Raw genomic sequence first — 14757 nt, 5'->3', positions numbered from 1 at the left:
TAGAAAGTTCACTCCAAAAAGGTTTAAACCAGCCGCAGCTAGCTTTATTGTGTTCACAACAGCAGTCAGTGGTACAACAGTAAACATACAAAATAAACCCTAGGCCGTCCAGCCTCCAACTAACACATTCAGTGTCCCTCACTACGTGACACTGAGCTTTGTGCCCAGCACCTCAAAACCTTCAGTTTTACCTCACACAGTGGTGACTCTCACAGGCTGGCATGCCTGTCTTCCCCAGACTGAGAGCCCTGTGTGGACTGCACACACCTGATATAAAGAGCCGTCTCAGGTGGAGCCTAACTAGGCTCATCAGACAGCCCAAGCACCAGCAGAGAAAAGCCTCTCTGCTGTACAAGTAAGCCCAGCGTAATGTAGGCGCAGCCGTAATGAAGGAAGCGCATGACTAGGTGTTTGGGAGTTTTAGGCTACATGTATAAGGATTGGAGGGTTATGTGAAAGGGGCATGGGGCAAAAATGTATCTATATGTGGTGGGTGGAGAGTAAAGTATATAAGTCCATGCGGGGAAGAGGCAGCCCTCTTTCCCGCTGGACAACAGGAGAAAAATTTGTCCTGTTATTACATTTAAAAAAAAAAATATATATATATATATATATATATATATATATATATATATATATATATATTCAAATTTTTTCACTTACCTGATGGAGACGACGATGGCCAGGATCCGGGATGCAGCGATGCAGCACGGTGTGGGATGGCTGGATGCGCTGTTTGCCGGGGCTCTTCCTCCGGTTCCAGCGGCTGGAGAGGAGAGTGAGGGACGCAGCAGCGGGCATTCCAGGCTCAGGAGAGGCCTTCATCAGCAGAAACACCTCGGTCTGGTCGGCACCGAGGGAGACCCTCCAGGGACCCTCCTCCTCCTGCTGGTCCGGAGCTGCACCCTGGCGACGGGCCGCGGAGGTCTGGGAGGAATCCCATCAGGCGGGCAAGACCGGAGGTGACAGGAGGGGAGGGGCCGCGGCGGCCATCTTCCTCCCTCCTGTCTGCAACGACAAGACCGGAAGTGCACGCTGAACCGGAAGTGCACGCTGGACCGGAAGTGGCAGCTTTCTCCGGCGCCGATGTTCCTGGTGCCGGAGGAGCTCTTCAGAAGGACGTCCGGACATCAGATCCGATCCGGAGGAAGAGGCGGGCGGCCTCCAGATGGGGAGCGAGATCGCCTCCTGCTGGAGCAGGGAGGCGTGTGGCGGCGGCAGCGACCGGAAGGACCCGGGCAGCTTCGGTGAGCGACGCCGGGCCCCATCCGGACGAGGGGGGCAGCGGTCTGCGAGACAAGCGACGAGCAGAAGATTTATTTTTGACAGCCCTGCAGAAGGACTGGATCGGCAGGGCTGTCAGTCTGAATATGTCGCGCCACCAGCGGGTGGCAGGACCGTGGACGGGCCGCGTTCCGCTGGGCCTAGAGCTTCACCGACCAGAAGTGCGCGGAGCTACGGGGAGCGTGGGGTGCAGGAGCACCACTCCCCAGGATCGTCACGACCGATGTCGGGCTCATCAGGAGTGGTGGATGCGTCCGCTGGGAGGTCACCTCAGGGACGGCCGGGTGAGTCTACCACGGATGTGGTGCCGGGGATGTGTGGGGGGGATGTTGTCAATGTCTCAAATGCATTTGATGTTTAGAGGGATGCAGGAATATTTTATGAGAATTTTGCCAGGCGTAGAGCAGTCGCCAGCGAGGGTATGGGGCGCTGCTAGTGAGGCGTCTGCTAGTGCGGCGGGGAGTGCGGTTGCTAGCGAGGCGATTTCTAGTACAGCTGCGGCAGGGATTGTGGGTGTTAGTGAAGTGGCGCCGGTTGCGGGTGCCGTAGTGGCGGTGGAAAAAGCGGTTGACGCGGCGGCTAGTACATCTAAGAAAGTGGTGGAGGATGTGCGTTTGGCTGACGCGGCAAAAGGTGAGGTTTATGTGTGCTTTGAGGGCCCGCTGGGGGCACATTTGAAGGTAGAGATTAGGGAAAAGATCTGGAAAGATGAATTAATTTTTTCTTTGCTGCCGTTAGAGAAGTTTAATTTGGACCGGTGGAAACCGGATGAAAGTAAGAAGGAGGAGGAGGAGCGGCGGCGGTATCGCTTGATTCCTCTGACTTTTGCGAATTGGCTGCAGGCCTTCGCTATTTTGGCTAGTGTGGTGGGAGAGAAGGCGCCGGAGAACTGTTCGGCGCTATTCTGTTATATGGATTCGGTAGGGGAGGCGTATCGTGTATACGGTGGTAATGCATGGTTGCGGTATGACGAACAGTTTCGTCAGCGGAAGTCGGTGCGCCCGTCGTTGCGATGGGACCACAAAGATATCAGTTTGTGGATGCGTCTGATGTCTGCGCCAAAACAGGGGCAGCAGCCCTTTCGGGAGGAAAGTAGCGGAGTTGTTGTGGTTAGGTTTTTCAGAAGGTTTTCGGATTCCGTGTAGGTCGGTTGGACGTGATGGGGTAGTCCGTAATTTGTCGTCTGCTTTGGCGCGGCCTGATCTGGTTACGGATAAGCTGCTGAAGGAGGTGGCTTTGGGCCGCATGGCGGGGCCGTTTTCCTTCCCGCCTGTTCAGAGTTTGCGGGTTTCCCCGTTAGGTTTGGTTCCAAAAAAGGTGAATAAATTCTGCCTTATTCATCACTTGTCTTATCCGGAAGGCGAGTCGGTGAATGACGGCATTGATCCGGCATTGTGCGCGGTCAGTTACACTTCCTTTGATGCGGCGGTTGTTTGGGTTCGGAAATACGGGAAGGGCTCTCTGTTAGCGAAAACTGACATTGAGGCCGCTTTTCGTTTATTGCCGGTGCATCCGGATAGTTTTTGTTTGCTGGGATGTTATTGGCAGGAGGAATATTTTGTAGATTGTTGCCTCCCGATGGGCTGCTCCATTTCATGCGCTTATTTTGAGATGTTTAGCACGTTTTTGGAGTGGGTGGTCCGTCGGGAGGCGCAGGTGCAATCTGCCCTGCATTATCTGGATGATTTCCTGTTTATCGGTCCGCCGGGTACCTATGTGTGTGCAGGATTGCTACATACTATGGAGAGAGAGGCAAAGGATTTTGGGGTACCTCTGGTGCCTGAAAAAACCGAGGGACCCACGACGGTCATTAAGTTTTTGGGAATCATGATTGATTCAGATAATATGGAGTGTCGCTTGCCTGATGATAAGTTGCTGGAGATGAGAGAGTTGGTGGCGAGTGCGCTGCGCAGGAAGAAGATCCAGTTGCGGGACTTGCAATCCTTGTTGGGGCATTTGAATTTTGCTTGTAGGATTATGCCCATGGGGCGGGTGTTTTGCAGGCGATTGGCAAGTGCGACCGCAGGGGTGCATTCCCCCCATCATTTCATTAGGTTGTCGGTGGAGTTGAAAGCTGATTTGTTGGTGTGGGGGGAGTTTTTGCAGAGCTACAATGGGCGGTCGGTGCTCATGTATCAGCCGGTGTCTAGTGTGGACTTGGAGCTGTATACTGATTCATCAGGTGCTTGCGGATTTGGGGCTTATTTCCAGGGGCAGTGGTGTGCAGGAGTTTGGCCAGATGCTTGGCATGAATGTGGTTTTGTCCGTAACTTGGCTCTGCTGGAACTGTTCCCGATTGTGGTGGCTGCGGAGTTGTGGGGGGATTGTCTGCGGGACCGGAGAGTGTGTTTCGTATGTGACAATCTGGGTGTGGTTCAGGCTGTTAATGCTCAGACAGCTAATTCTCCGCCGGTCGTGCGACTATTGCGACATTTAGTTTTGAGAGGTTTGATGTTGAATGCGCATTTTGTGGCAGTGCATATTCCTGGGGTGCTTAATTCAGTGGCTGATTCCCTTTCTCGTCAACAGTGGGACAGGTTTCGTCTGCTGGCGCCGGGGGCGGAGTCTCATGGCCTGCCTTGTCCAGAGCATCTGTGGAAGGTGGTGTGACAATGGCGATGTCGCTCGTGGAAAGGTCGGTTAGTGCGGTCACGTGGCAGAGGTACAGTGCAGTATGGGAGGCTTTGTTGGAAAATGCGCAGGCAGGTATTGCAGATCGGCCGGCGTGTTTGTTGTATTATATAGGAAAGGCGTACAGTGAGGGGGCGTCTGCAGCAACGGTTGCTCAAAGTTTGTCGGCCTTGGCTTTTTGGTTTAAGAAGAAAGGTGAGGAGGACGTGACTAAGTCCTTTCTGGTCCGGCAGGCAATGAAGGGTTTCAGGAGGGGTTCCGCAGTTAGGGACCACAGGAAGCCGGTGTCATTTGAGCTGTTGGTAGCGATTTGTAATTTGTTGAGGGATGTTTGTGTTTCGGCATTTGAAGCGCGGCTATTTACACTGGCCTTTTCTTTGGCGTTCTTTGGGGCGTTCCGGATATCGGAGTTGGTGTCGGCCAGTAAGAGTGTGGCAGGGGGTTTATTGTACGCGGATGTGGATTTGGATGGCTCCTGCCTTTCTTGTTTGCTTCGTAGATCTAAGACAGATCAGGAGGGGAGAGGTTTTGTGGTGCATTTGTATGAGTTACCAGGGTCGCAGGTGTGCCCGGTCCACTGTTTTCGGGAGTTTGTTGCAGTGAGGCCTGAGGGGCCGGAGTCCTTGTTGGTTCATGCAGACGGATTGTCTTTGTCAAAATTCCAGTTTTCACAGGTGTTCAAAAAATGCATCCTGTTGTCTGGCAGAGGTGGAGCAGGTTTTAGCTCTCACTCTTTTAGAATTGGCGCAGCTACGGAGGCAGCTAGGTGGGGTTTATCCCCGACAATGGTTAAGAAGATCGGTAGGTGGGAGTCAGACCGATATAGGTTGTATGTGCGGCCTCACTTGCTTTGAGGCGGTGGTGATAAGATGTGCTCTAGGTGGATATGGTTTTGTTACATTGCTGTTTGTGTTGTTTTAGGTGCAGGCCCCTGCTTGATTTGGATTATTGGGCACTCCTACGTGCACTGGGGAGGTGTGCGTGCAGATGTTCGTCCGGACGGCAGTTGGGCCTGGATCACTCAGAGGTTCAAGTCAGATGGTTGGGTCTGCGGGGCATGCTGTGGTGTAGGTTGCTACCAGAGGTCCATTTCTATGCAGGTTTGGACAGGGCGCCGGATATTTTGGTGGTGCACCTTGGTGGCAACGATTTGGGCATTCGGTCGTCCAGGGATTTGGTGAGGGATGTTAAGATCGATCTGTTGCGGTTATGGTCGTCTTTTCCAGGAGTGGTGATCGTATGGTCGGATATTGTGGCTCGCAAGGTGTGGCGGCAGGCACGTTCCGTCCATAGTTTGAATAAAGCGCGAGCAAAGGTGAACAAGGTGGTTGGCAGGTTTGTGGCACGCAATGGCGGTGTTGTGGTGCGGCATAAGGAGTTGGAGGGCAGAGAGGTAGGTTTCCTCAGGGCGGATGGTGTTCATTTAAACTAGGTGGGTCCTGATATGTGGACCCTGGACATCAAGGAGGGCATGGAGAAAGCCCTGCAGTTGTGGAGGGACAATCATGTGTAAGGGGTCACACATGATTGTCGTGGCGGTAGGAGGAGGGGTCTTTGGAGGCACGTAATGGTAAGAAGGAGAAGCAACAATGGAGATTGTTGGAAGAGAACTCGGGGCGTTTAACCCTGGATAGTATTGGAGGGGCTGGGGAGTGGTTACCCAGCTGATATGGCATATATTCCTGATGGGCAGGGTCCCCAGGAAGGGAGAGAGAGGTCTTGGACATGGTTGGTGCCCTCGGGTCAGGTGCAGAACGGCTGTAGGGTAAGAGGTCCAGACCTAATAAGGAAACGATGGAGTTTTTTATTTAATGATTGAAGTGCCTTCAAGGATCCTTTATCTGGAGTTGGGAAATAGAGCAGGATGTTTATTATGGAGTGTTATGATGTGTTTTATGGTTATGCTCTTTTATCAGAAAAAGGTGTGTATCTAATAAATGGCTGCTGTGGCCTTTACACCAAAATTCATGTGTGGTCTCTTATTGGGGTTTGGGGGGTGTAAGGCCGTAGATAGCGAAAGTCATCAAACATACCTTAAGTCATGCTACCTGGTTGCTTAAAACCTGAGTTTCTGCACCGTCCAGTAGCTGCACTGCTACAATATATAGTGTGTGCATATATGTATGTATATATAGTGTGTGTGTGTGTGTGTGTGTATGTATGTATATATAGTGTGTGTATGTATATATAGTGTATGTATGTATATATAGTGTGTGTATGTATATATATATATATGGTGTGTGTATGTATATATAGTGTATGCATGTACATATATAGTGTGTGTGTGTATATATAGTGTGTGTATGTATATATAGTGTGCGTGTATATATAGTGTATGTGTGTGTGTATATGTGTGTGTGTGTATATATATATATATATATATATATGTGTGTGTGTGTATATATATATATATATATATATATACAGTGGAGGAAATAAGTATTTGATCCCTTGCTGATTTTGTAAGTTTGCCCGCTGTCAAAGTCATGAACAGTCTAGAATTTTTAGGCTAGGTTAATTTTACCAGTGAGAGATAGATTATATTAAGGCTGGGTTCACACGACCTATTTTCAGACGTAAACGAGGCGTATTATGCCTCGTTTTACGTCTGAAAATAGGGCTGCAATACGTCGGCAAACATCTGCCCATTCATTTGAATGGGTTTGCCGACGTATTGTGCAGACGACCTGTAATTTACGCGTCGTCGTTTGACAGCTGTCAAACGACGACGCGTAAATTGACTGCCTCGGCAAGGAAGTGCAGGGCACTTCTTTGCAACGTAATTTGAGCTGTTCTTCATTGAAGTCAATGAAGCACAGCTCAAGATTTACGAGCGTCACAGACGCCTCATAAATTACGAGGAGCTGCTTTTACGGCTGAAACGAGGCAGCTGTTTTGTCCTGGAAACAGTCTGTCATTTCAGCCGTAAAAGCCTCTCATCGTGTGCACATACCCTAAAAAAAAAAAAACAAAACACATTGTCAAAATTATATATATTTATTTGCATTGTGCACAGAGAAATAAGTATTTGATCCCTTTGGCAAACAAGACTTAATACTTGGTGGCAAAACCCTTGTTGCCAAGCACAGCAGTCAGACATTTTTAGTAGTTGATGATGAGGTTTTCACACATGTTAGATGGAATTTTGGCCCACTCCTCTTTGCAGATCATCTGTAAATCATTAAGATTTTGAGGCTGTCGCTTGGCAACTCGGATCTTCAGCTCCCTCCATAAGTTTTCGATGGGATTAAGGTCTGGAGACTGGCTAGGCCACTCCATGACCTTAATGTGCTTCTTTTTGAGCCACTCCTTTGTTGCCTTGGCTGTATGTTTAGGGTAATTGTCGTGCTGGAAGACCCAGCCACGAGCCATTTTTAATGTCCTGGTGGAGGGAAGGAGGTTGTCACTCAAGATTTGACGGTACATGGCTCCATCCATTCTCCCATTGATGCGGTGAAGTAGTCCTGTGCCCTTAGCAGAGAAACACCCCCAAAACATAATGTTTCCACCTCCATGCTTGACAGTGGGGATGGTGTTCTTTGGGTCATTAACAGCATTTCTCTTCCTCCAAACACGGCGAGTTGAGTTAATGCCAAAGAGCTCCATTTTAGTCTGATCTGACCACAGCACCTTCTCCCAATCACTCTTAGAATCATCCAGAAGTTCATTTGAAAACTTCAGACGGGCCTGTACATGTGCCTTCTTGAGCAGGGGGACCTTGCGGGCACTGTAGGATTTTAATCCGTTACGGCATAATGTGTTACCAATGGTTTTCTTGGTGACACTGGTCCCAGCTGCCTTGAGATCATTAACAAGTTCCCCCCGTGTAGTTTTCGGCTAAGCTCTCACCTTCCACAGGATAAAGGATACCCCACGAGGTGAGATTTTTCATGGAGCCCCAGATCGATGTCGATTGACAGTCATTTTGTATGTCTTCCATTTTCTTACTATTGCACCAACAGTTGTCTCCTTCTCACCCAGCGTCTTACTTATGGTTTTGTAGCCCATTCCAGCCTTGTGCAGGTCTATGATCTTGTCCCTGACATCCTTAGAAAGCTCTTTGGTCTTGCCCATGTTGTAGAGGTTAGAGTCAGACTGATTAATTGAGTCTGTGGACAGGAGTCTTTTATACAGGTGACATGTAAGACAGCTGTCTTTAATGCAGGCACCAAGTTGATTTGGAGCGTGTAACTGGTCTGGAGGAGGCTGAACTCTTAATGGTTGGTAGGGCATCAAATACTTATTTCTCTGTGCACAATGCAAATAAATATATAGAATTTTGACAATGTGATTTTCTTTTTTTTTTTATATATAATCTATCTCTCACTGGTAAAATTAACCTAGCCTAAAAATTCTAGACTGTTCATGACTTTGACAGGGGGCAAACTTACAAAATCAGCAAGGGATCAAATACTTATTTCCTCCACTGTATATATATTAGTGTGTGTGTGTGTGTGTATATATATATATATATATATATATATATATATAGTTTATGTATGTGTGTGCATATAGTGTATGTATGTGTGTGTGTGTGTGTGTGTGTGTGTGTATATATAGTGTATATATAGTGTATGTGTGTATATATAGTGTATATATAATGTGTGTGTGTGTGTGTGTGTGTATATATATTATGTATGTATATAGTGTATGTATGTGTATACATATAGTGCGTGTATATATAGTGTATGTATGTATATACACTACCGTTCAAAAGTTTGTGGTCACCCAGACAATTTTGTGTTTTCCATGAAAACTCACACTTATATTTATCAAATGAGTTATAAAATGACTAGAAAATATAGTCAAGACATTTACAAGGTTAGAAATAATGATTTTTATTTGAAATAATAATTTTCTCCTTCAGACTTTGCTTTCGTCTTGGAATGCTCCATTTGCAGCAATTACAGCATTGCAGACCTTTGGCATTCTAGCTGTTAATTTGCTGAGGTAATCGGGAAAAATTTCACCCCATGCTTCCAGAAGGCCCTCCCACAAGTTGGATTGGCTTGATGGGCACTTCTTGCGTACCATACGGTCAAGCTGCTCCCACAACAGCTCTATGGGGTTGAGATCTGGTGACTGCGCTGGCCATTCCATTACAGATAGAATACCAGCTGCCTGCTTCTTCCCTAAATAGTTCTTGCATAATTTGGAGGTGTGCTTTGGGTCATTGTCCTGTTGTAGGATGAAATTGGCTCCAATCAAGCGCTGTCCACAGGGTATGGCATGGCGTTGCAAAATGGAGTGATAGCCTTCCTTATTCAAAATCCCTTTTACTTTGTACAAATCTCCCACTTTACCAGCACCAAAGCAACCCCAGACCATCACATTACCTCCACCATGCTTGACAGATGGCGTTAGGCACTCTTCCAGCATCTTTTCAGTTGTTCTGCGTCTCACAAATGTTCTTCTGTGTGATCCAAACACCTCAAACTTCGATTTGTCTGTCCATAACACTTTTTTCCAATCTTCCTCTGTCCAATGTCTGTGTGCTTTTGCCCATATTAATCTTTTCATTTTATTAGCCAGTCTCAGATATGGCTTTTTCTTTGCCACTCTGCCCTGAAGGCCAGCATCCCGGAGTCGCCTCTTCACTGTAGACGTTGACACTGGCGTTTTGCGGGTACTATTTAATGAAGCTGCCAGTTGAGGACCTGTGAGGCGTCTATTTCTCAAACTAGAGACTCTAATGTACTTGTCTTGTTGCCATATGTGCAGCTGTATAGGGGCTCTATAGGACATACTGTATGTCACATTGGGTTCGTGGACCCACTGGGCCATACTGCTTAAGCGGTTGGCCAACAGGGTGCAGTTCACAGTTTGTATAAGGTACCTGTGGGCAGCTTAGACAGTAGCAAGGCAGGCTCGGCTGGGACTAGGCAGCGGGTAGACGTCAGGCGTGGAGCAGTAGGACAGGCGTAGGTACAGCATGGCAACAGCACGGCACTAGAACAGGATAGCACGGGATGCAGGAACAGGGAACACTGGTACAGGAAAACACTGGGAGACCATTTGCAAGACAAACTAGGATACGACAAACAACGCTCAGGCATAGAAGCAAGGGGCTGGGCGTCTCTTATAGTCCAGAGCACTCATGGGCTGATTAAAATATTAAAGTCTGGTGCGCACGCTGCCCCTTTAAGAGCGGGCAAGAGCATGCGCGCGCACCCTACGGGACCTCGCCGAGGTGAGTGGAAGTGAGAGGAGGAGACTGGGGCCATCGCTTGCCGACACATGGCTGCGGCCGTCAGGGGAAGAGTGAACCTGACGGACCACAGCCACGGACATGACAGTGTACCTTTTAGGCAGCTGCACAATGGACCAGTAAACAGAGGGCCTGACCAGTGCTCCCACTGACTACTTTATGGCATAATTATTGTTGTATTACAATCCACAAAATAAATTGGCGCACCATCCAAGAACTTCAGAGCCTTAACTTGAAGCTCCTGGTACATAAAGAAAAACCTCTATTAGGGCCCTGACCCTCCCATGTGCCATTCTGGTGTCTATGTATGGGCCAGAGAGCCCTTTAGGGAACCAGGTTCCATGGTCCTTGGTGCCACTGCTACCTCCGCATCCCACTATAGCTGCGCCCCTGAAGATCTTTCTAGCTGTTACATAAAAGCCTTGGTGTCTCTGTCCGCCCCTGATTGTTATTAGTGGGCACAATTTCCTATGTGCCCACTCACCCCTCCCCCCACCTCTGCTGCCTGGGAAATCTGTTGTCAATCAAGCACACAGTAATATAGAGGGAAGGGCTGAAGTCTCCTCCTATAAACTTTTTTAATACTTCTGGTTTTTTTATTGTAATATAAGATTCATTCACTTGTATAAGGTCAATAATACTTTAATAACCGTTTCCTTATTTGTTGCAGAATCTGGAGTCCTATAATTTTGGGCCTCCCTGTGACGACTTATGGACCAAGCTCTTTGTTTTCCTTGGATATTGGACGGCTGTCTTTCTTCTTGCCGCCATCCTCTCAGTTACATCATGGAGTGGTTTCAAGGAGCCGATGAATTCCCTGATATGGAGGGAATAGATGAGATCACGGATCCACTTTAAAACACGTTATGGATTATGGCACAGGAGATAACAGGCAGCGGTAATATAACGGATTACATCCTGGAAATCTAACATTTTTTAATAGATTGATATTATGGGATTGCCTATTGCCAACACTGTGTCAAGGATTTACAACATCTTTGTATTAACATGCGGCGCACAGAGGATCCAGGTGAAGACTTTATTTTCAGTAGTTTGCCGACAACCATCATAGAAATGGTAATACTATTTTATTTGTAGATCTCATTTCCTGTTCTCTGTTATTTATCAATGTGGGGGAGGGGAGTTTATTTTTTAATTGTCTTCATCATTTCGTACTATCAACGTTTTATCTTCACAGCAAATAGGAGAGAGATGAGATTTACAATTTTTGGGAATTTCCCTGACTGTTTCCATTGCCGCAGAAAAAAAGTTATTTTTAAAAATTGGTTATTTTGTTTAAAAAAACCATTTTTGAGTTCTGGTTTCATTGAGTGGGATCCTCTATTTTGAATCCTCATTTTTTAGCTAGAGTGGAGAACAACTACAAAGAGTATTTTCACTCTGGAGGACCGGACATGTCCTTGCATTATATTGGTGGCCCATTGATTTCAATGGGCACTGTGTAATGCCATAAATTACTTCTCCGGTGGTGGTGATGCAGGGGGATTAAACACCTTCAGGTTACCTTACAGACCATGACTGATCGCTCAAAATCCCAGCAGCCGGCCTCTCTGTGATAAGCTCATCACTGTAATGACGGGGTGGGGAGACAGACAGGTGAGCCCTAATCTACCCGCCACTCAGTCCCTGCCTACTTGCAATGGCCCGTCCTAGGCGACGGCGTACAACTGGGCGAGCAAGAGAGTAGTCAGTCAAGCCAGGGTCAATATGAAGCAGAGGACAAATAGTTCAAGCAGCAGCAGCAGAGCCAGGAAACAAACAGAATCACAGGCAAAGGAGAAGCAGGAAATGAAGGTATAAATAGACGGAGAGCGGGAGCTAGCTCCGTCTGGCCAGGCTGTGATAGGCTCTCCCACTCCTCAGCCTCCCAGCCTGAGTGGTAGAAGAAGGAGTCACTCTATCAGATTAAGGAGCAGGTGCAGACTGACTAACCACGGGCGTCAACACAGAAGCTGTGTCTGGCAGATCCTTTACAATCACCTAGGGACACTTCTAACGAAAAAAGAAATGTCAGAAGCAAATTGGTAAAAGAAAAAACAGTAAATGTTTACAATTTTCGGACCGCTGTCTATGAACATAGATAAAATCATTACATTATTCTGTGATATTATCTTAGGACATCATTGCTGTTGCGTGCGCCAAAAAGAGTGATGGACCATATAGACCTTTAGAGATATTACTAGTTCTGGATTATAGATGAGCGAATCAGGGGCGTAAGTAGGAAAGACTGGGCCCCATAGAAAACTTTTGACTGGGCCCCACCTCCCCTCCCCTGGGTGCCACACACAGCACCCCTTGTAGATAGTGCCCCCCTGTAGATAATGCCATACAGTCCCTCCTGTAGATAATGCCATACAGCCCCCCTGTAGATAGTGCCCCCCTGTAGATAATGCCATACAGCCCCCGCTGTAGATAATGCCATACAGCCCCCCTGTAGATAGTGCCATACAGCCCCCGCTGTAGATAGTGCCATACAGCCCCCGCTGTAGATAGTGCCATACAGCCCCCCTGTAGATGGCACTATAGAGCCCCCCTGTAGATGGCACCATAGAGCCCCCCTGTAGATAGTGCCATACAGCCCCCCTGTGATTATGCCATACAGCCCCCTGTATATAGTGCCATACAGCCCCCCTGTATATAGTGCCATACAGCCCCCTTTATATATTGCCATACAGCCCCCCTTTATATATTGCCATACAGCCCCCCTGTAGATAGTGCCATACAGCCCCCCTGTAGATTGTGCCATGCAGCCCCTCCAGTAGATTCTGCCTTACAGCCCTTAACATCCCCCTTGTAGACAGTGCCCCCAAACAAATAAAACAAAAAAATTGTACTCACCTAAGGCCCATTCCCGCGATAAACGGAGCTGCTCCACAACCCTGACAGGGTCCTTGTGTAGGCCGGCGTGATCCAGTGATGTCATCACGCCAGCTTGCGCAGGGATCCTGTCCCTGCGCCTAATAGGCTGCAGGCCGTACTTCATGTAGCCTAGTAAATGGCAGAGCAGGGAGATACCTCCCTGCTCTGCTATAGTGTTCAATAGTATCTGCTTCCTAAGGACGCAGATACTATTGAATGTGGTGTCGCTACCATTGATGCAGCCGGGCATGGGAGGGCCGTTACGGCGGGCAGCACGGGCACACTCATGCTGCGGTGGTGGTAGTTATGCCACTGGGGCGAATGGATTATACATGAATTTAATGCGGTCCGAATTTGCCAAAACTTTCAGATTGACCAAAATCTGAAACTTTTGAGGTTCACAGTGCACAAATCGCATCAAAATGACGCTTCGCCGCCGAGTGCCGGCCACTATTTTACAACCTAGAATAAGGATCACATGACTTAGGCTTCCCCATAATGACTTGCAGACAGCCTTCCCAAAATGCACTGCGGTTATCCCTCCATCTAGCACAGCCAATTATATAAAATGCCAAACCAGAAAATACTACAGGTTTGGAAACCGTCCTAGAAGACATCAAAGAGTCAAACACGAGTTTTCAGGGCAATCGGGACACTTGCAATTCGCAGCAAAATTTATTTAGACGGAATCAAACGGCCTGTTTGATTGAAGCGGACCTGAAACTAATTTTGGGAAATTTCTATTCTGGATATATTTCTATCATTTCTGTGTGATCGTCTGATATCAACTTCAACCTCAATCCTCAATATCCTTTAATTCTACTATACATAGTTATACTATATTCACACCACGCTTTTTATATATATATGCCAGGAAATGCCACCGACGTATATGACAAACGTGTCCATGGCCTATCACGGGTTCAATGTATTCCTTTCGTCATATATTCGGAGACTACGTATATGTTGTCATTCCTTTTTGTACTGTAGTGGAATACGTAGTTGATCATGTTTTTGATACAAAGGGATACTGAAAAATTAATTTTTCTACAATGGGGGTCAGTGGGTGACATATGTAACTGCATGCTATAGGGATCTATATTACACATTCTGCCACTTATTTATTCACCATAAATCAGAATCAAGGCTTTAGTTTTCCAAATTATCATAAAATCTTTAATTTTCATTGTTTTGTTCAGAATGACTTATATTTTCGTTTTCTCCAACAGATATTATCATCGATACCGGCCTATCAGGCTTTTACAGAGTTTGCATAATTTCTGGTACCAAAACTCAAGTTCGGTCCTGTGCGCTCAGAAAGATTAGGGAGAAGTTTTCTTATCCAGCTGGAGCCGCTGTCATCACGTTACATCTAGTTTCATTAATAAATCATCATTCCACCCAAATATTTCGCATTCGTTTGATACATAGTTCATAAGGTTGAAAAAAGATACAAGTTGATCAAGTCCAATCTATAATCCTACCGTGTTGATCCAGAGGAAGACAAAAAACCTCATGAGGTTGATGCCAATTGCTTCATTTGGGGGAAAATTTCTCCCTGACGCTAAATATGGCAATCAGAATAAATCCCAGGATCAACGTCCCATCTCCAGAATCTAGGACTCATAACCTGTAATATTATATTTTTTAAGAAAGACGTCCAGGCCCTTCTTGAACTTGTTCAAAGAATCAACCATCACAATATCCTGTGGCAGAGAATTCCATAGTCTCACTGCTCTTACCGTAAAGAATCC

General features: G+C 47.0%; 1 long non-coding RNA gene across 1 annotated transcript in view; it reads left to right on the top strand.

Moving 5' to 3' along the window:
• Positions 1-14409, top strand: part of LOC142652333 (uncharacterized) — a 34970-nt gene extending 20561 nt beyond the window's left edge. Inside the window, exons 3-4 of the long non-coding RNA XR_012847821.1 lie at positions 10794-11200; positions 14233-14409. This is a non-coding gene — a long non-coding RNA (uncharacterized LOC142652333). The remainder of the gene's footprint in view (positions 1-10793; positions 11201-14232) is intronic.
• Positions 14410-14757: the final 348 nt, after the last annotated feature.

Source organism: Rhinoderma darwinii, chromosome 5, assembly GCF_050947455.1.
Source record: "Rhinoderma darwinii isolate aRhiDar2 chromosome 5, aRhiDar2.hap1, whole genome shotgun sequence".
In the NCBI taxonomy this organism is placed as follows: Eukaryota; Metazoa; Chordata; class Amphibia; order Anura; family Rhinodermatidae; genus Rhinoderma; species Rhinoderma darwinii.
This window is presented reverse-complemented; position numbering and strand designations above follow the sequence as displayed.